Below are 20,898 nucleotides of genomic sequence, written 5' to 3' on the forward strand. Positions count from 1 at the left end.
TCTTAATCAAGGATACATTAACTTTAAAAAAAAATACTTTGCTAACTTTATTTCAGGATAACTAGTTTGTCTGGTATTCCTATGTATTTCATTTAATGCATTTAAAAACATTATTCAGAGAAGGGATCCCTAGACTTAGCAGATTGTCAAACGAATTGAGAGCAAAAAGATTGAGAACTCTTATTTTAGGAGCCTGCTCCTTAATTCTTTTTCTCCTTTTCTCTCACCTTTGACCTGTCCATCTTTCCCCTCTAGTTACAGATAGCATATAGACTCTTCCCCATCCTTAAAAATAGCTTTTCCCTTGACTCCTGCAATCTTAAACTCTGATCCTAAATCTCTAGCCAAATTTCCATAACTTTCCCTACACTCAGCCTCCAATTCCTCATCTCCTACTTAATCCTCAGATCTTTCAGGGTGCTTTTTTTTTTTTACTTTAATCCTGTGATTTCCAGAGTGCTTTCTCCAAAATTCTCTTTTTAACAAAACTAATCATTTCTCAGTTCCCCTTTTGACATCTCTGTAGTACAGACATTGTAACACACTCGCTCTTCTTGGATAACTCTCTCTTCCACTGATTTTGTGATATTCCTTTCTCTTTATTCTACTCCTACCTATCTGACTCCTTCAGTCTCATAATCTATCTCCTATGTGCCTAATCTGTGCATATTTCAACAAGGCTCTGCTGGTCTCCTCTCTTGGTGATCTCATTAAGTTTCCATGGGTTCAAATCATCAAATATCCAGCCTTAATCTCAACTGAACGGAAGGGTCTATATTGCCAACTTGGTGCCAGACATATCAACTCTTAATATCCCATTTACATCCCAAATTCAAATTCAGTCTGTCCAAAATGATATTCATTTCTCTTTATTCAAAACACAATTTCCCAGTTTCTCCTGAAATGATGACTCTCCTCTTGGTGAACCAAATTCATGACCAAAAAATAATCCTAGATTTTTCTCTCTCCATTTCCATGGTTAACAAAACCCATCAGCAACATCTCTCACATCCATCCCCTTCTCACTAATCATCTTCTTTTCTTTCCTAACAACACTGTCTTTCCTCAGGTCCTCACCATTCTTAATCGAACTATTGCAACAGATTTTTATTTCATCTACCTGCTTTCAATCTCTCATCATTCCCCAATGTAGCATTCTCACAACTACCAAGTTAATACTCCTAAAACAAAAGTCTGACCACAATACTGACCTCAGAAATCTGAAGTTGATCCTTACCGCTTCTAAAGTGAAACACAAACTCCTTACGTTAACATATAACCCCCCACACACAATGCAGTCCTCACATTACTCCCCTTTGCACGGTCTATATTCCTGCCTTAAAGGTTTACTAACAGTTCCACAAATTCCACGCGCTCTCTCTCAACTTCTCCTCCTAACTCATTTCCACGTTTGAGAATTCCTAGCTTCTTTCACTGCTTAACTCCTATTCAAAACCTTTACTGGTCCCCACTGTTAGTGTTCTCTCACTCTGTGTGTAATGTAATTCCTCCGGGCTCCCAAAAGCAAGCTCTTTGAGAGTAAGGACTGCTTCATTATTGCCCTCCTAACTCAAATACCTAAACAAGGTACTTTACACAGAAGATTCTTACTGACTATTTGTAATAAGTTTCTACCTTTACACAGTTCTTAATTAGTTTTCATAGACAGCCAAACCTTCTGTGTAATCTAGGAAAACAATTGATCCATTTAGATTAAAATAGTGGCCCCCCCATGAAAAAAAAAGTAATATGTCCTCTTCTCTAGATTTTTAATTTTATCCTCCATGTTCTACTCATTAACTTGGAAAATGTGTTCTAAACCTTTTAGGTGGGCACAGAGATGGCTTTAAAGAGTTCATTATATGTTCATTGTTAACCTTAGAAGGAAGAGTGGCACTGGTGTGCAGGGCACGGGCTTGACCTTAGCCCTATATAATGCATGTTTTCAGATCTGTATATCCAAAATTCTCAATAGGAAGCAGCAAATTAATTTTAAAAATGCTAATTGATCTGAATCTACTAACACAACTGTATGGTAATAGTTTCAGAACTCTAGGGGGAATGAGGCTGCTGGTTAGGTTCAAATGGTCTAGTGTTGTGTAACCTAAAAAAAAAAAAGCATTTGTTGAAAATTTCAGAGGGTCTGGATGGCAGTATCAGCTGGGCTATTTTGGAGTTACCTAGGATTTGCATGTGAGCCCCTCCTTAAAACGTGGAAAGAGAGAGAGCAGTTCTTCAGCAAGGTAAGTTTAAAGTTAAATGACTTTGTTGGGGAGATCTGGAGCAAATACAATAAAGTTAGGAGATCAATGCAGAGTATTTCACTTATACTTAAATTAAAACAAATAAGCTTGTACTTGTGAAACTGAGTAATAAAAACAGGAGGAACAATTCACATGGTCTTATCTAACATGCACCAGGAGCATTTAAAAGGCATTTAAAAGACATTTAAAAAGGTCCAGCGCATGAATCTGCATAAGGATCAGGAAGTGGTCAGTATCCCGATTTCCTTGATTATGCTGAGTGCCTTGCTCCCCAATCTGCAATCAATGACCTAAAGAGATGCTTAATTAAGAGGGATGAAGGAAAAGTTAAAGGAATTGGACTGAACCCTCAGAGAAGACTGACTTCAGATCACTCTTGGTCCTCCAAAGCTAACACTGATCTTGCCTAAAATTGAGGCAGCTGGTGAGGCAGTAGAGAGAATGCTGGGCCTAGAAACTGGAAGATCTGAGTTCAAATCTAACCTCAGATCCTTGTAGCTATATAAAGGGAAGGGAGGCAGGGAATATTAAGCATTTATTTATTTAGCACCCACTTATAGGTCAGCCAGACCTAAAGCTTACTGCTTTAGAAGTAGTATCCCCATTTTACAGTCAAGAAAACTGAAACAGAGTTTACATGACTTGTCCAGGGTTGAACAGCTAGTAACTGCCAAATTTGAACACAGTCTTCCCAATTTCAGGCCCATTTCATCACCTAGCTGTCTGTGTGGTCCTGGAAAAGTCACCTGACTTGTTTGGCTTAGTTTCCTCAACTGTATTATGGTACTTAACTCACAGGGATGTTGTTTTGTAAGGAAAAAATGCTTGGCATAGTGCCTGGCTATGTAAATGCTTAGTCCCCTGGACTGGCCTCTGACAAGACTTTCTACTCCTAACTATTCCTCCCTTCTTGTACAGCTTTCCATCTTATTAAGATGGGGGAAAGGAGAAGAAATCTGCTTAGATAATTTCTTCCCCAATATCAGCCCAGTGAAACAGAAAAGCAAAACTCCAAATTTCTTAACAACTTTTCCTTTTTTTTTTTTTTTTTACAAATGAAGACCTTAAAGAAACTGGGCTCCCATTAATACACACTCAGATATTTTTCAGGCTCTCTACCCATGCCCCCCAACTCCACTTTCTTCATCTTTCATATTACTGTCAGTGATTAAAATAACCACCCTTTATTAAGTTCCCTACCAAAAAAAGTTCAAACTCCTTAGCCTGGCAATCAAGGTCTTCCCCAATCTTACAGGATCCACCCTCAAAAAGGATCCACCCTCAGCAAGGGTTGACTTTATCACTATGGCTTCAATTGTGTTTGTAACTTTAACAGATGGATATTTTTTTTTAATTTGTTAAGTGGAACACTCAGGTTATTGGGGTAAGGATAGGACCCCTAGAGATATTAGAAAAAAATTTTAGTCTTAAAGGGTTATTAGGAAAAAATTTCCTTAGTTTCAGTACAAAGTGACTATATGTGTAACACAGTGGCCACTGAGTGACTCTGGGGTCTTTGAAAAGTTTGAGTCAGGGGGCAGCTAGGTGGCACAATGGATAGAGCACCAGCCCTGGAGTCAGGAGTAACTGAGTTCAAATCCAGCCTCAGACACATAATTACCTAGCTGTGTGGCCTTGGGCAAGCCACTTAACCCCATTGGCTTGCAAAAACTTAAAAAAAAAAAAAGTTTGAGTCAGTCTCTTCCTGGAGCTCAGCCTTTTGAATGAAACTCAAGGGCAGAGATATAGATCTTATCAACTAGAGTCTCAGAAGTTATCAGTCCCTCCATGTTTAAAACTAAAGCTCTGGTATTTTAATCACTAGAAAAAGGCACAAAAGTTCCTTCTGGCTCCAAAATTCTTTAAGTATCAAACCAAGAGTGATGTTAAAGACTTGGCTTAAACCTCTGACCCATGCAAGAATCCCTCCTACAACATCTGAGAAGTATTTATTACAGCTTCTGTTTAAACATTTTCCACCATGAAGATCTCATGACTTCCCAAAAGCTTACCTCCCAGTTTTGGACGGCTCTCAGTATCAGAGTTGGCTCATGTAGAATCAAAATTGTGTCTCCATCAGACCATCACCCATTTATTCTAGTTCTATCCCCTGAAAAGTCAGAGTCAACTGAAATTTTTCTTCCAGATACCCTTTTCAATGGATTTTTGGAGACTAACCTAATTCTTCCCACCCATTCCTCCAAAAAAAAAAAAAGCTTTTGAGTTGCTTCAGCCATAACTTAAAAGACTATTTCAAAACCACCCCCAAAGAGCCCCTGACTTGTCAGTCTTTTTAAAAACGTACCTTAAGGAATTAAAGGTACATACAAAGGATGTAGAGAGTGGAGTATGAACTCCTTTGTCCTGGACACTTTATCTGTCCAAAAAATACTGATGGAGTTGTACTACTCTGTGGGTCAAGAGGTCATGAGAGCAGTTAAGTTCATTACCATCCACGATGTTCTTTTAAGAAGCATTCAAAGACATGTGTGATGGTCAATTCCGCTATTTCTGAGAGAAAACTGTGAATTGTTAATCGGTTATACAGTAAAAGCACCACAAACTATTTGTCTTTCCATCTCTGCCCCCTTTTATTCAAAAGAGCACTTGTTTCATTAATATTGGTTTTACATTCCAAAAAACATATTACTTCAGAAATACATGAAAAATAAAAGCTGTTAATATGGTACAAAAATTTTTCTTTTAACATTTAGGAAGCTTTTTAAGGGATGAGTCAACTGTCCTTTAAAGCAAAGCACCAAGTATTAAGTGTCTTCAGCACTACACAAAGCTGTGACACAATTTGTGGTTGCCTTGGATGTCCCACACATCCAAACACTCTGAAAGTTAACAATGGAAAAATGCTATGACATTCTCTAAGGTGACACATACAAGGAATTGAAGCTTTCTTTTATCAGTTTGGTTTTGAGAATTTTAAGTTCTTCCAATGTCTCCGCCGATCAGTTTAATCAAGCAATATCGTCAGTGTCCAAAGACCTTAGCTTATTTGGAACCCAAATGGACTTAACATACATTAACTCACTCCCATCATCCTGGAAAACATATGGTAGCAATTATAATCTCAAACACTAAAATGACTTTAAGAAAGTATTATATCGTTTATATTGTAAGGACTTTTTATACACACATTATAGACAATTTACTCTAACATTCTAGAATAACTAGTTTCACACAAATTAAAAAAGATAAAATACAAAATGATATGGCATTTTGGGTAACTCCAGAAATCAAAATTACTTTTATTGCAGTTTAATACCAGCTTTCTATATGTTCACCAAAATTTTTTTTTTTGCTTTTGGAAAAAAGAAATGCAATTTTTTTTTCCAATGGCATGATGGGAAACCATATTTTAAATGGCAGCAATTCTTTCCTTTTGGACATATGTTTTTATTACAAATTATTAACATCTGAAAGAACTAGTAATATCAAGACACGGTAACAGTACTATTTTTTTTTTTTGTCTTCAGGATTATGCTAGTACAAGTAAATGAAGCTCTTTAGGTTCCAATTTCTCCTAAGAAAGCATTTTATGAAATGAGCAAAGGAAAACATTTCCAAATGAATATCTCCTGCAACCAGAAAAAAATGCAGCATTTCTTTAATATATTTTAAAAAAAAAAATCTAAGCATTCACACAGCAAACATTTCCAGCCTCAGTTTCCTTGAGGCATAAGCAAGTCGTAACGTCCAACTTGGCCTTCTTGTTTTGTCTGATCTAGTAAGTCTTCTTTACGTTTTTTCCTACCAACCACCAAATATCTATCGTGTCCCATTCCGTGAGATTTACTCTTAAGGCCATACTTCTGGGCGATCTGATGGATCTGCTTCCGTTCATCGCTGGTAAATTCCGTTGAGAAAACCAAGTCCGTGCGGCTCTCTGACTGGGCATAGTTTTTGATGATCTGGTCGATGTATCTCTTGTAAAGTTTATTTGGCTTCTCCACATCGAGGCCGAGGCCTTCTCGTTTGTGTTGCTCTTTGACCGAGATTGGCTCGCAGATGCCCTCCCCGCATTTGCCTAGCCCGCCGCCCATCCAGCCCATTTTCCTCAAGAGCTGATTTCCGATATTGTCCTCTTTGATCTCCTGCTGATAACCGTCATCCCCGGGGCGGCCCCGGATGTCGCTCCTCGTGATCCTGTCCTCGAGGGCGCCTCTCTTCAGGCTGTTGAAGGCCGCCGACCTCGTCTTCTTCAGGATCTTGACGACCTCTTCTATGGTCTCGTGCTTGACGCCCCTCTTTATCCCCACTGCTTCGGTGATGAGTTCCTTCTCCAGCATGACCTTGCACCTCCACTGGAGGACGGTCAGCTTTTCGAAGACGTACTCGACGGTCATGCGGTTGAACTGGGCCGAGTCGCTTCGGGGGCACACGGGGGCGGAGGCGCGGCCGGAGGCCACTCGGTCCCTCAGGTCCTTCCTCTTGGCGCCGTCCTTAGGGGCGCAGCTGACGGCCGGGCCTTGGGCGGCCGCGATGCCGGGTTTCCTCTTCTGCAGGACGCCCAGCGCCTCGGCGGCGGCCGCCGACTTACTCGTCTTTCTGCTGCCGTAGCCTTCGGCCAGGCACCGGCCCTCCAGAAACACTCGGCAGCGCCACGCGTTATTCGGCATGAGGTCGTACTGGTAGTCGATGGCCATGCCGTGGAAGGACGCCGACTCGTGAAGGACGCCGACGGCGTCGCCGGCGTTGTCCACCAGCGCGAAGTCGCTCCAGCCTTCGGAGAGGGCGAGGGCAGAGGCGCGGCCGGGCGGCCCGAGCTCGCTGCCGGCCGCGGCGAGGTCGTCCGGCGGCCTGAGGGCCGGCGGGAAGTCGTAGGAGGGCAGGCCGGCCGGGAGCACCGCGAAGTCGTCGTGGTACGCGTGCCTGAACCTCCTCCTGACCACGCGGACCTCCACGGGCCGCTGCAGCAGCTTGACGGCCTGCTCCGTGGCGCGGTCCCGGGAGCCGTTCTTGCTGCCCGCGTAGCCCGTGCTCAGGTACACGCTCTGGCAGCGCACCTCGCAGGCGTAGCCGTCCGGCAGGAACCTGTCGCTGCCGGGGATGTCGGAGGGCGGGAGCTCCTTCAGGGCCGCGTAGATGTACTCGGGGTGCGTCCTGCAGGCCTGGAAGCCGCGCGACAGGATGAAGGCGTAGCTGCTCCTGTCCGGGCGGTGGGACGCCTCCCTCCTGGGCAGGCTCCTCCGCACGGCCCCCGAGAGCCGCTCGATGAAGCTCTGCTTGGCGGCCAGCATCGGGTGGGGGGGCGGCGGCGGCGGCGGCGGGGGGCGGGCCGGCCGCGGCCTGCGGGCAGGGGTCGCGGCCGCTCGGGGGCTTCCGCTCCACGAAGGAGAAGCGCGTCTGCGAGAACAGCGTCTTGCCGAAGCGGGCCCGGACGCGGTCCCGCACGTAGCTCTTGAGGCTGTCCACGGGCCACTGGATGGAGTCCACCTGGGGGTCGCCCCACTCGCCGCCCGCCTCGGCCGGGTCCCGCCGGCGCTCCTCCTCCCTGCTGCTGGCCACGAAGTGCACGGGCTCGAAGCGCGGCCTCACCAGGAACCTCGGGGCCGCCTTCTTGCGCGGCGGGCTGGGCGCGTGCGGGGACAGGGGCCGCTTGTGCGCGCGGGCGGGCGGGGGCCGCGCCAGGGCCGGCCCGTCGCCCACCGGGATGCCCTCGGCCATGCGCAGGATCTTGTCCATCAGCTGCGGCCCGTACTTACAGCCCAGGAAGACGTGGTTGGTCCAGGCGGTGGACAGGGCCAGCAGCTTGTCCAGCGCGCCGGGCCCGCGGTAGCTGTGCAGGTGGCGCCGGATGAACTGGCGCCGCAGCCCCCACTGCCGGTCGCTCTCGTGGCTGTAGCGCCACTGGCCCAGCGCCGGCTCGGGCTCCCGGCCCGGCTCGGCGGGCGGCGCGGGCCCCGGCTCGGGCGACGGCGGCAGCGGCGGCGGCGGCGACGGGATCGGCGGCGGCTGCGGCGGCAGCGGCGGCGGCGGCGGCGGCAGGAAGTCATCCCCCGGGCTCGGGCGCTCGCCCGCCATCATCGCCTCCTTCTCCGCCCCAGGGAGGAGCCGCGCGGGGCCGCCCCCGGGCCGGTCAGCTGGGCGGACGTGGCGCGGGGCGGGGCGCCCGGGCCGGCCGCTGCGGGCCCGCTCCGCGCTCCGGGCCGGGCTGGGCTGGGCGCGCCGCGGCGGGGGCGAGCGGCCGGCGCCCGGGGGGCATGGCCGGGCTGCGGCTGCCACGCCGCACCGCCACGCCGGGGCCGCGCGGCCCGCGTCAGCACGGCGGCCACGCCACGCGGCGTCCCGGCCGGCCCCGCCGAGCAGGGTCCAAAAGGGGGTCCGCCGCGGCCGCGGGGTCCTGCCGCCGGGGACGGGGCGGGGGGGGGGGGGGCCCGGGCAGCCGGCCCACCCGGGGCTCCGCGGACGCCCTCGCGCCCGCCCGACAGCCGCGCCTCCCGGGGCGGGGGGCGGCCCGGCCCAGACGCCCCCACGGCCTGGGCCAGGCCGCTTCCCAGCCGAGGGAAGGAGCCCGCTCACGCCGCCAAGCGCGGGACCACCCGAGGGGAACAGAGCCAGCCCTTCCTTGGCACCGGGACCCGGGGCGCCGCGGGCACACAGCGCTGGCAGGGCAGCGCGGCCCGGCTGCCCTCTGCGCAAGGAGGGCGTGCCCCCATGCCCGGGGAAGCGGCCCATCCCGGGGCGCCCCGCAGCTCAACCAGGGTCTGCTACCTGCCCGAGACCCGCGCCAAGCGGGCAGCCTCCCCCTTCCGCCCAAGCACTTCCCCGGTCTGCCCTTATTCTGGTCCTCATGTCCAGAAGGGCACAGCTTTTATCATGAATGCCAAGAAACGTTTCCTTCATAAATACACGATTTACGAAAAATCAAATGGTGTTCCCTGACGCCGCAAATTGGCCTTCTTCTTAAATGAGGGCACCACGAGCCCCCCCCCCCCCGCCACTCCGGTCTCAAGGCCCCCCCAAATAAAGTAACATCCCTTGGAACGATTGGTGTCTTTAAAAACTCCAAACTAAAACCCTCTCCCACTGGGCACCAGCTGACAGGCTCAGGGAAGAAGAAAAAGGTCAAACCCCATCCTCAGACCTAATCTAATGAGATCACAACTTGCGTGCTGCCCCACAAAAGGCATCGTTGAAGGGGGTCCTTTTGGTCTCGTCAGCACCAAGGTACCCTATAAAGACCTAACTGTAGCCTAGAGCCCCTGTGTTCAAAGAAGCCCCCTGGAAGGAGGGGAAGGAAGGAAAAGAGGCAAGGATGCCTTTTCAAGACTTCAGCAGCCCAATCAATTACCCGCATTCAGCCGTCACTGTGCCAGGCAGCGTCCCAGGTGCAAAGAATACAAAGTACAAAAAGGCTCCGACCTTAGAGATTTCTCATCTGGCCAGGAGAGGCAACACAGCCAGGCTAGGTGGGTACTGAATAATGCAGGCCCCCTCCGGGGTGGGATAGCCCTTCCCGTTCAGGACATTCCTCCCCTCTTTCTGCCTTTCTCTCCCCCCCCTCAATCCTGTTTTCCTTCCTCCCTCCATCTCTGCCTTGCTCTCGTGTCTGTGTCTATCTTCCTCTCCCCCTCTCCTCGTCCCCCCACCTTAACCACCTTCAAGTAGTACCCTTTAACTAGCTCAAGTTCCCATTCTCTAGGGGGGTCCTAGTTCCACCACCTCCGTGTAACAGGAAACCAAGGTCTGGGTGGGCTCCCCTCTCCAGCCCCTCTCTTCCTCTCCTCCCCCCCCCCCCAGCCCTAGCAGAGCACACGGGGCTCCCTTGACTTGGCTCTCAGCACTTCAGCTAGAGTTGGCCTGTGGTTTTGGGGGAGCCGAAGAAACCCCCAAGTCCCTCCTACCCATCACTACTGTCAGGTCCAGTCTCTTCCAGCCACCACTTAAGACTTTTGAGTTTTGTTAACCTGTATGCAAACATTACCATTTCTCACCATTAATTAGGCTTCTCTATTCTTAGCCCACAATTTAAGGGGCCTCATTCTGATTGTTTACTCTCAGCTTTATGCAAAGCACCTAAATGCTGATCTAAAACATTGACAAAAATGGTAACCGAGACGATCGAGTGGAGAAGCTTTCCTAACCTCCCCAGAAATGTCCCTGCAGCTTAATATTAATGAGGACTCTTTTCATGAGGTCATCCAGCTAACTCAAAATCCATTTCTCTCTTTGTCCACAGGAATATCATGGGACATTATGGTAAATCACTTACTAAAATTTCCTCATGTATGGGTTCAAGGCATTTCCTTGATCTGGTAATCCCAGCAAAACAGAAACCAAAGTCAGTTTTTCATGACTTAGCTTCAGAAAAGTTTTACTAACTCCTGCGTCATCCAATGCCATAAAAAATTAAGTACTTTCTGTGGTCAGAACACTATGCTAAGCTCTAAAAGAGAGAGACAGAGTTTGAATTCCTAACAAATCTGACAATCTAGTACAGGAGAACCCATACATAAATACATGAATACAAAAAGAAATATGAATTGGCTGGGAACCAAACTGGATTACCTTTCTCAAACGCACCTGTGTTCATCACAAACACCAACATACTTTCCTTTTTAACTGCTCACGAACTGTTTAAATGGTCCATTCTAGAATCATTCCAGACTCACTGGTTTAGCTTCCAGAGTCTACCTTTTTAAGCAAATTGAGATACCTGCCAACCCTTCAGGCACTTTTCCTCCACCATTACCAACAATGATTCACCAATTACATCTGCAGCTCTTTCAATATCCAAGGATATTATCTTCTGCAGGGCAACCTATCTCTCTAATAGAAAAAATTCCTTTTTAGGTATATTCTAATACTCTCCATTTGAAAATGGTACTTTTTGATACAGGAAATAGAAACAAATATTTTTCAAGATCTTCTTGCTCCACCATATATAAAATCTGTTTGATTTTTCTTATCATTTTTCACAAGCTCCATTCTGATATTGACTCTTCCTAAAACTACTTTTGCTGGACCTAGGTTACTCTTAATGGTTCATCCTCTACCACTCACTGCACATGTTTTTTTTGTTTGTTTGTTTGTTTTTAAATATTGAGTCAAGTGATGAATTCTTTGCCTTCCTGCTACCTGTTTCTCACACTCCTACACCCCTTACCACATGCCTGTCCTAATCTAGAGACTCTTACTATCTTTCCATCTTTTCTCCCTGTGCCTCACCATTTATACTTCTCAGTTCTGGCTGCTTAAGTCTCTATTATTGTCTCTCCAGTCCTATTTTCCCCCACTGCCACTCCCCCACTCCGCCGCCCCCCCCCCATACCACACTCTTCTTGTCCTATGTGCCCTGTGGAACTTAATTTTATTGTTAAATTGTCCTTCACGTTCAGCATCTTCATGATTTATAAAATCACACAAACCTATTTAGCAGCATTTAAGTTCCTCTTAGGTTCTAGGCACATTGCTGAACTGTTGGGGATAAAACACCAAAGAGTTTCTAGTCTAGCCAAGGGCACCCACATGTCTACAGGCTGGTGTAGACAAGCTCAAGACTGTGCAGGAGGTGGAGGTGAGAAGGGGGGGCAGCATTCAGTAGATGAGGTTCTGGAAGAAGGCTCATTTGACAGGATCAGAGACAGGGTGAAGAGGAGTGAAAGGTTAAAAGGGATGTTGGACATTCAATTTTGATCAAGGCACAGCATGGAAGCATCAGATTGCCTTCTGCAGGGTGAAGGGGGAGGGAAGGAGGGGAGGGGGAAAATTGTAACGTTCAAAACCTTATAAAAATAAGTAGAAACTGGTATTGTATATAATTGGAAAATACAATATATAATAAAAGGGGGAAATGTTGGGGCCAAGTAGCAAAAGCTTTAACAGACATAAAACAGCTTATAAGAGGTAGCCGCTAGTACTTGCGGATATGTGGGTTGGTTTTGCTTGACTGTGCTCAGCGGGTACGAGCTAAAGTTTGTGGTGCTGTGGTTTTTGTTGTTGCTGTTGTTAGTCTTGAAAGGTGGAGAATTTATGGGGAGAGAGGAGACTGAGAGCTGCGCCCCAAAAGCAGTCATAAACTTAAGAAAGAATGGTGTTTTTTAATGTACAGAACACATAAGAAGATTCATGGGAAAATATAGACAAGTAAGACAACTGGAACTAATGTGCCAAATTTATTGTATACTCATTTTTAAAAAAAACCTGTACATAATGGAGATCCAGGGCTCTCATTCATAATCTTTTTTTTTTCTGTAGAAGGAAATACTCATATTTTTTAGCATGTGTATTTATCAAGTTTAGAATAACAAAATAAAAATTCAATCTTGGAATTTATATTTTTGAAATTTGGAAATAGATCTAGCACAAATAAAGAATTTATGTCCCAAAATTATGATAAAAGTACTTCAGTTTGTGTGTGTGGAAGATGGACTAAAGTGAGAGAAGTGAAACAAAGAGACTAATTAGGAGGCTAGTTTAACAGTCCAGTTAAGAGATAATTAAGGTCAGAACAGAGGGGAAGGCTGTGCAAATGAAGAGAAAGCGAAGTATTGTAGAGAAATCCCAGGTGTTAAGTAGTTTTCCCTGCTTCCAATACCCTTTCCGACCCCCCTCCACACCTTTTAGTTTTCTTTTCTGAAAGAAATTTCCCCATTGGAATGTTAGTTCCCTGAGGGCAGGGGCTCTTTCTTTTTAAACTTGTTTTGGAATCCTCAGTGCTTAACCCTGCTGCAGGCAATCAGAATAATTACTTGTTCTCCTTCCCTTCCTGCTATTCCCCAATCTGTTAGCTAGGGAGATAATCAACATCTATTGACATGTTAATGGGCCTCTCTATGCCCTGGCAGCCCAGTTCTTCCCTTCCAAGGTGGCCACCGGCTGTCCGGCTGTATCAGGCACTCCAGGGATGGCCCACCCTGGAGCTCCTCCTCCCCTCCAAGTGTGCTGTCACCCCTCTCTCTGACTCCAACCTTCGATTCCAACTGTAGACTCGGGGCCTCATCTCTCCTAACCTCAGGTCTCTGCTGCTTGCTTTCCCGAAATAGCATTCCTCGTCTGGACTCCCTCTGCTCAGTCAGTCTTCACTTCTGCTCGCTCCCTCTCCAGGCCCTAACCTCTGCCACTCTGCGTCTCCTTTCAAACTTCAACCCGAAATGATCCTCACCATCCACCTTCTCAGGTCCTCTTCAAAGTGGCCGTATTACACATTCTCCACAATATGTCTGAAGACAAACTGCTCACATCACTCCCTCTCCCTTCCTTTCTTCCTTGGGGGGGGGGGGGGGGTGAGGATGGAGAGAAATAAGGTCACTGATCACAAGTTCCTTCTTCCTGATATTGCAACTTGGCCAATTCAACATCCTTCCCTAATCTTTGCTCTCTGCTACAGCTTCAAAGGAAAGAAAGGCTCCTCTTGCCACACCAACGCCTCTATCCCATCCTCTCTCTTCTTTGGGTCTGCTGCTTCCATTATTCCTTTTCTCATCTATAGTCAAGATTGGGAAAGGCCGGAGCTGAATTTAGCTAAGTTAGAGTCTAGCAAAATCAATACAAGGATTTAAGGGTCCTCCAACTTGGTTCAAAGACCAAAGCATACCACTGTCTTCTTTGTTTACACCCCACAGCATCATTTGATAATGCAATTGAGCATTAGTTCATGCAACAATTTAGGAAGTGATTGAGTCTTGCAAAAAGACTTTTTTTTTTTATCCCCATGTATCTTCATCACTGTTGATTCAAGTATGCATAGTAAAACAGATTCATCATGAGGCATTTGGGTGTCTCATACAAAAAGGATTTGTTGTGAGAGGAGTAAGAGGGATGTAATAAAACTAAACTTTTTTCCTGATAGATGTGGATCTGAAAACTACAAAATGACTTTTCATAAGTATCCTAGAACCAAAAAATCCCCCTCAGCCTTGTTTAATCCCAGGTAAAATTTTGTATATTATGGGGGGGGGGGGTAGGGACAGGTTCTGTGATTTTATTGGTCTAATGACAGATGAGATTAGCCCAATCTCAGCAATTTACAGTTTTAGCAAGTTGCTTAGAGGTTAAGTGATTTACCCACCAAGATGGGGCACAGGCTCTAACTAGTCTGGCTTCAAAACCCACTCTCTGTTCACTAAGCTCTGCTACCTCAGGGGCATTTGAACTTCACCCCTATTCCAGAGATATGATGATGATCTAACAGATTTCCTTTTCTAAAGAGGATACACATAACACTGGACAGGAAGGAGAAAATCCATGATTGCCTTTGCTGTGATGTCTCTGATGATCTTTAACAATCAGATGTGCTAGTCAGAGAACTCTGGTAGGTAGATTAATGCTCTCCCCTTGAATGGCTGTTTTAGCAAAACACCTTTACTGTGAATCAGAATGATGCTATAAGAAACAAACAATACACAACTACACTATCAATCACTGACAATTTAAGACATGTTTCAGGATAACATCAGTAATTAAAGTCCAAAGATTTTAAGCAAGCTAGGAGATCAAGGAATAGCTTACCTGTCAGATCTATGGAAAGGGAGGCAGTTTATGTCAAAGAAGAGATGGAGAACCCCATTAAAAATAAACTAGACAATTTTGATTACATTAAATTAAAAAACTTTTACACAGACAAAACCATTGTAACCAAGATCAAAAAGAAATGTAATAAATTGGCAAACAATTTTTACAACTAATATTTCTGACAAAGGACTCATTTCTAAAATATGCAGAGAACGGAGTCAAATTTAAAAAAAGACAAGTCATTCCCTAATTGACAAATGGTCAAAGGATATGCAAAGGCAATTTACAGATGAGGAAATCAAAGCAATCTATAGTCATATAGAGCAAAAAAATTGCTCTAAATCACTAATTGTTAGAGAAATGCAAATTAAAACATCTCTGAGGTACCACCTCACACCTCTCAGACTGGCCAATATGACCAGAAAGGACAAAGATCATTGTTGGAAGGGATGTGGGAAATCTGGATCACTAGTACACTGTTGATGGAGCTGTGAACTCATCCAAACTTTCTGGAGAGCAATTTTGAATTATACCCAAAGGGCAGTAAAAATGTGCATACACTTTGATCCAGCAGTAGCACTACTGGGTCTATACCCTGAAGAGATGATGAAAAAGATAAAAACATCACTTGTACAAAAATAATATTCACAACAGCCCTGTTTGTGGTGGCAAAGAATTGGAAACTGTGTGACTGTCCATCAATTGGGGAATGGCTGAACAAATTATGGAATATGCATGTTATGGAACACTACTGTTCTATTAGAAACCAGGAGGGATGGGAATTTAGGGAAGCCTGGAAGGATTTGCATGAACTGATACAGAGAGAGATGAACAGAACCAGAAGAACATTATACACCCGAACAGCAACATGGGGGTGATGATCAACCCTGATGGACTTCTCATACCAACAGGGCCACAATCACGCACAATTTGGGGATATCTGCAACAGAGAATGCCATCTGTATCCTGAGAAAGAATCGTGGATTTGAACAAAGGCCAAAGATTGTTACCTTTAATTTAGGGGGGGAAAACCCATTATCTTATTATGTCATTGTGCTATATCTCATACTTTATGTTTCTTCCTTAAGGAGATGATTTCTCTCTCACCACATTCAATTTAGATCAATGCATACCATGGAAACAATGTAAAGACTAACAAACTGCCCTCTATGGGGGGGAAGCAAGAATAGGGGGGAAAAAAAACTGTAAAATTCAAAATAAATTAAATCTTTCAAAAAAAAAATGCCAAAGATTTTGAAATTGGTTTCTATGAAACCATTTATGATACATAAATACAAATGCATGTGTGTGCACCCACACACCTCTCATTTTGTACCAATTAAATTCCCAGTCTTCCTAAAAGTTTCCGGGTTCTGTCTTTTTCTTATCTTTCAGTCTTTCCTGTTTATATTCTTACATACCCACATCCTTTTCATAACACAATCTAAAACAAATATCAAAGTTGTAAAATGATAATCACAAAATAAAATATTATCATTGTAGTTATATACATAGGAAAAAATTCGCTGCTTGAGACAGATTATAGGAGGAAGACAAATCACAAAATTCATCACAATTCACATTTCAGTTCAATAACAGGTAAAATCCTTTCAGGATGGAGATACATATATTTAGAAGAGACTTGAAAATTGATTGGAGAGCTGACAAACAAGGGGCAGGCCTCAAGAACTGAGAGGCCAGGTCACTTTAAAAGGACTCTGGGGGAGATTTACACATTCTGTCACACTGGACAACTTGGGAGTGGCACACTTGGCCCATTCTCCACCTCTCACTATTCCCCATTCAATGCCCACCCTTCTTACTGTTGATAGACAAGTCCTTATGGTTTGGAAGCAGAGTCTCTGCTGTCCATTTACAACAGCATTTTTATCTAAAAGCGAAAACACTTCAAGAAAAGAAATATGAGCCCCAGCCAATTAGACAAGTCCAGAGTATTCAGTCCTACTGGAATGCTATCCCAACAGGCATATTCCATTCCGAAAAGCCAGAAACATGCCTCCTCTTTCCTCCTCACCTGCCAGAGGGATCCAGAACTTAATTCTATTTTCCCAGGCTTGAGCTAATCCTTCCTTAACTTGAACTAAGTTTAAAAAAGTCCTCGAGGTCCCTAGAATATAGAGGGGGGTAGTCATAAACCCAGGTCTCATCTGAATTCAATTCAGAGAATCAGTCAGTCAGTAAACAGATTAAGTGCCTATTACAAGCTGTCAGAGGATAAACTGGAAATAATCAACAGAGGGAAGGCAGCAGAATTAAGAGGGATTGGGAGAACTTTCCTGTAAAAGGCAGGATTTTAGCTGGGACTTGAACAAAACCGGGGAAGCCAGGCAGAGATGAAGAGGGAGAGAATTCTAGGCAAGGGGGAAAGGCAGTGAAAATGCCCAGATCATTGTCTTAGTATATGAGGGTCTGTACCAGGGTGGTGGCAGTGTCAGAGGATAGGGGAGGAGATGTGAGAGATGTTATTAAGGTAGAATCAAGAGACCTTGAAAATAAATTAGAAATATCAGGTAAAAGATCATAAAGGGTTAAAGACGACCCCCAAGTTGAGAGCCTGGGGGACTAGGAGGGTGGTGGTTCCCTCAACAGTAACAGAAGTTTGGAAGTGGGGAGGGTTTTGAAAAAAAAGATAATGAAATCAGTTTTGGATATGTAGGGTTCGAGATGTCCACTGAACATCCAAGGTGAGAGATCACTGGGCACTTGGAGATGCAAAGCTGAGGGTCATCAGAGAGGTTAGGATTGGATAGAACAAAAAATCATCAAGACAGGTAATGATAAATGAATGAATGAATCTATTGGAGGTGATGAGATCACTAAACTAAAATAGGAAAAGAGCTAGAAGAGAGTCCAGGATGGAATCCCGTAGGATAGTCATGGTTAGCATGTATGACCCAGAGGAAAATCCAGTTTAGGAAACTGAGAAAGAGAGGTCAGAGAAATAGCAAGAGAACCAGAAGAGAAGAGTGTTCTAAAAACTTAAGAGATGTGAGAGTAGACAATTAGAAAAGGTTATTAGATTTGGCAGTGTAGTTGTCGTTGTAACTCTGGAAAGAACAGTTTCAATTAAGAGTTCAACAGAGAAGAAAGGAGGTAGAGACACAGAAAGTCTTTTCTTTTTCTGTCTTTTTTTTTTGCAAGGCAATGGGGTTAAGTGACTCGCCCAAGGCCACACAGCTAGGTCTAGATGAAGTGTCTGAATTCAGATCTGAACTCGGGTCCTGCTGACTCCAGGGCCACTGTGCCACCTAGCTGCCCCACAGATGGTCTTTTCAAGGAGTTTCACCCCAAAGGCAAGAGATACATGGGATGATAGTTTTGGGGGAAGATGAGTTGAATGAGGGTCTTTGAAGGGTGGGAGAAAGGGGGGCATATTTGTGGTATAAGCAGACAAGGAGAGACTGAGGGTATCTAAGAGTGGGGAAGATGGGGGGTCGTCTGTTGGAGAAGGTAGGACAGAATGAGGTCACTCCTGAAAACAGAGGGGCCCGCCTTGGCAAGAGAAGGCCAAGGCACGAGAGCGGCAAAAGGTCACCTGTGGGTTATGAGACGAGCAGGACGGAAGAGAGTTTGCAGCCAACTGTGGCCAAGTTTTCAGGAACATCTGAGGCCAGGTCCTTGGAAAGGGCAGAGGAGGCCTTGGGGGGCCGGGAAGATTTGGAGGCGCCGCTGCGGGGTATGGCGGGATGGCGCTGTGTCCAGGGAGGGCCGAGAGGGGAGGCGAGGCCGACCCTGCGGTCAGGGGGCCCCGAGTTCAAATGCCGCCTCAGACACCCGATAACAATGAATCTGGCTGTGTGGCCCTGGGCAAGTCACTGGAAAGAGGGGAGGCGGGGCGGGGCCGCAGGCAGCAAGCACAGCGGCCGGGCGGGCGGGGGCGGGGCCGCAGGCAGCAAGCACAGCGGCCGGGTGTGGGGGGGGGGGGGCCCTCTGCGGCTCCGCGCCTGTCCCCGCCGGCCCGGGCTCTCCTGGGCACCGCGGCACGTGGCCGCCCCGCCCCCTCCGCCCCCTCCCCGCGGCGGGCGCGGCCCCCAACTGCCGCGGGGGCGGGGCCTGGGGGCGGGGCCTGGGGGCGGGGCCGGGCCGGGGCGGGGCCCGGGGCTCGTGGCCCTCACGTGCGGAGCCGCCTCCCCAGGGGCGGGAGAGGGCCCGAGGGCGGGGCGCCCAGGGCCGCCCCCCCCCCCCCCCGCTGCACCCCGAGGCCTGGTGCTGAGAGAGGCCCGAAGGCCGCGGCCCGGCCCCCAGGCGCCCCCCGCCCCGCCCCCTTCCCCTCCCCGGCCCCGTGGGGCGGCGCCTGCGCCCCCGTGACCCGAGCCGCCCCTCCCCCTCCCCTCCTCGGCCCCGGGGGGCGGCGCCTGCGCCCCCGCAGGGCCCCGGGGCTCCCCCAGACCCGGCTGCAGCCCGCAGGACCGTGCGGCCGCTCAGCCGGTCAGACGGGACTCCCTTCCCCGTGGCTAGAGAGCGGGACGCTGCCCTCATGCTTACGGAGAGGGAAACTGAGGCCCGCGGACGGAGCCCCCTGCCCGGGCGCACTTGCAGTGAGCATCGAGCCCAGGCTCTTTGGCTCGGGAGCCGCCGCATTTTACTGCCCCTCGTTGAGCCCAAGGGGGTCCTGACCTCACAGGCATCGCCACGGACAAGCAGACCTCGGCAGCAGGGTGGCGGTGGGGGACCCTCGGCTCCCCGGCTAAGGTGCCCCGTGCCTGCCCGGCCGAGCGCACAGCCTCGTTTCTCGCCCTCTGACTCGCGGCCCTGCCCCTTCTCGCCATCCTTCACACTCAAGCACGATTTTACCCGAGTCTTGGCCTGGCTGTCTCCCAATGATTTGCAAGATCAATAAAGCCACCTTTACAGAACGATGAAAGCCCTTCATAATCTGGATCTCAGTATTCTAGCTGGCCTTAGCTCATGCCACAGCTCAGCCCCCAGGGACTGTCCCTGCACTCAGTATGCTTACTCTATGCCGGCTGGCCGCTCCACCTTGGAAAGTCCTCACACATCTCCTGGGTCGTCTTTTTTCCTTCTTTCAAAGTTCAGATGTGAAACAACATATACTAATGTTACTATTAAAAATAAAATATTTAATGAAAATGTAGAGAACGGAGAAGACCCATTATAAACAGAATAATTTAAAATTTAGAAAAATCTAAAAGGGATCTAACAATTAGATATCTCTATTCCACAAACTCTTTTCATCCATAGAGCTCCATTCACATGTCTGCACTGTATTTTACAATTTTGTAATTTCACATCTTTACAAATCCCTACCCAGAATTACCCTCCACTCTACACATCACAATCCTACATCCTCTGTGAAACCCCCCACTTTCTAAATTGAATTGAGCTCTCAATTGATGCAGAGTAAAATGATTGGAGCCAATTTTTACAAAAACAAAATTGTAAAGAATGACAAGTAGTAAAGACTTATAAATTCACATCAATTGATGACAAGATGATGATGAAATATGCTATCCACCACCTGAGAGAGAGTTGAAGAGTTCAAAGGCTACCCAGTAGCCTTTTATAATCACTTCAATCATTCATCCTTGGTCAAATCTACTTGGGGTATTTTTTATACCTCTCTTTGTCTTCCCATCCACCCCTTATTTGTGCCCTCATTATTTGCACCTGATTAAAGTTCATCTCTCCCTTTAGTCTTCCCTGACAGACACTTAACATTGCTGAATTTATATGTGTATATATAATACCCATATATATATTTTTTTATATGTGCAGATATACTTATATGTAGTATGCATGTGTGTTTGTTCCTGTTCTGCCTCCTCCCAACTATGAGCAAAAAACTGGCAGCTGCTGTAGGCAGGAACCTCCATATAGTCTTATTTTGCAGCCTACATGATGCCAGTCAATGTGTTCCACATGGGTATACATATATATGCTCAGTAAATATTTTCCTTCTTTGATGTCTTTCCACAGCTCTTATGGTATTATCTGCTCAATTCTTTCATTTAATTTAGCAAATATTTATTCAGAATCTAATACTAATACTAATGTGATTATTCTACTTGAAGAACCTGAGTATGTAGAATGAATGAAGCAATGAGAATTTATTAAGTATTTACTAATTGCCAAACACTGCTTTCACACTGGAATACAAAGCAAAGAGGTGGGATGTCCCCTTCTC

The 20,898-nt window shown here is 46.7% G+C and overlaps 1 pseudogene; it reads right to left on the minus strand.

Moving 5' to 3' along the window:
* Positions 1–4,830: 4,830 nt before the first annotated feature.
* Positions 4,831–8,386, minus strand: LOC141496402 (NF-kappa-B-repressing factor pseudogene; annotated as a pseudogene).
* Between the last annotated feature and the right edge of the window lie 12,512 nt (positions 8,387–20,898).

This window comes from Macrotis lagotis, chromosome 8, assembly GCF_037893015.1.
Source record: "Macrotis lagotis isolate mMagLag1 chromosome 8, bilby.v1.9.chrom.fasta, whole genome shotgun sequence".
Classification (NCBI taxonomy): domain Eukaryota; kingdom Metazoa; phylum Chordata; class Mammalia; order Peramelemorphia; family Peramelidae; genus Macrotis; species Macrotis lagotis.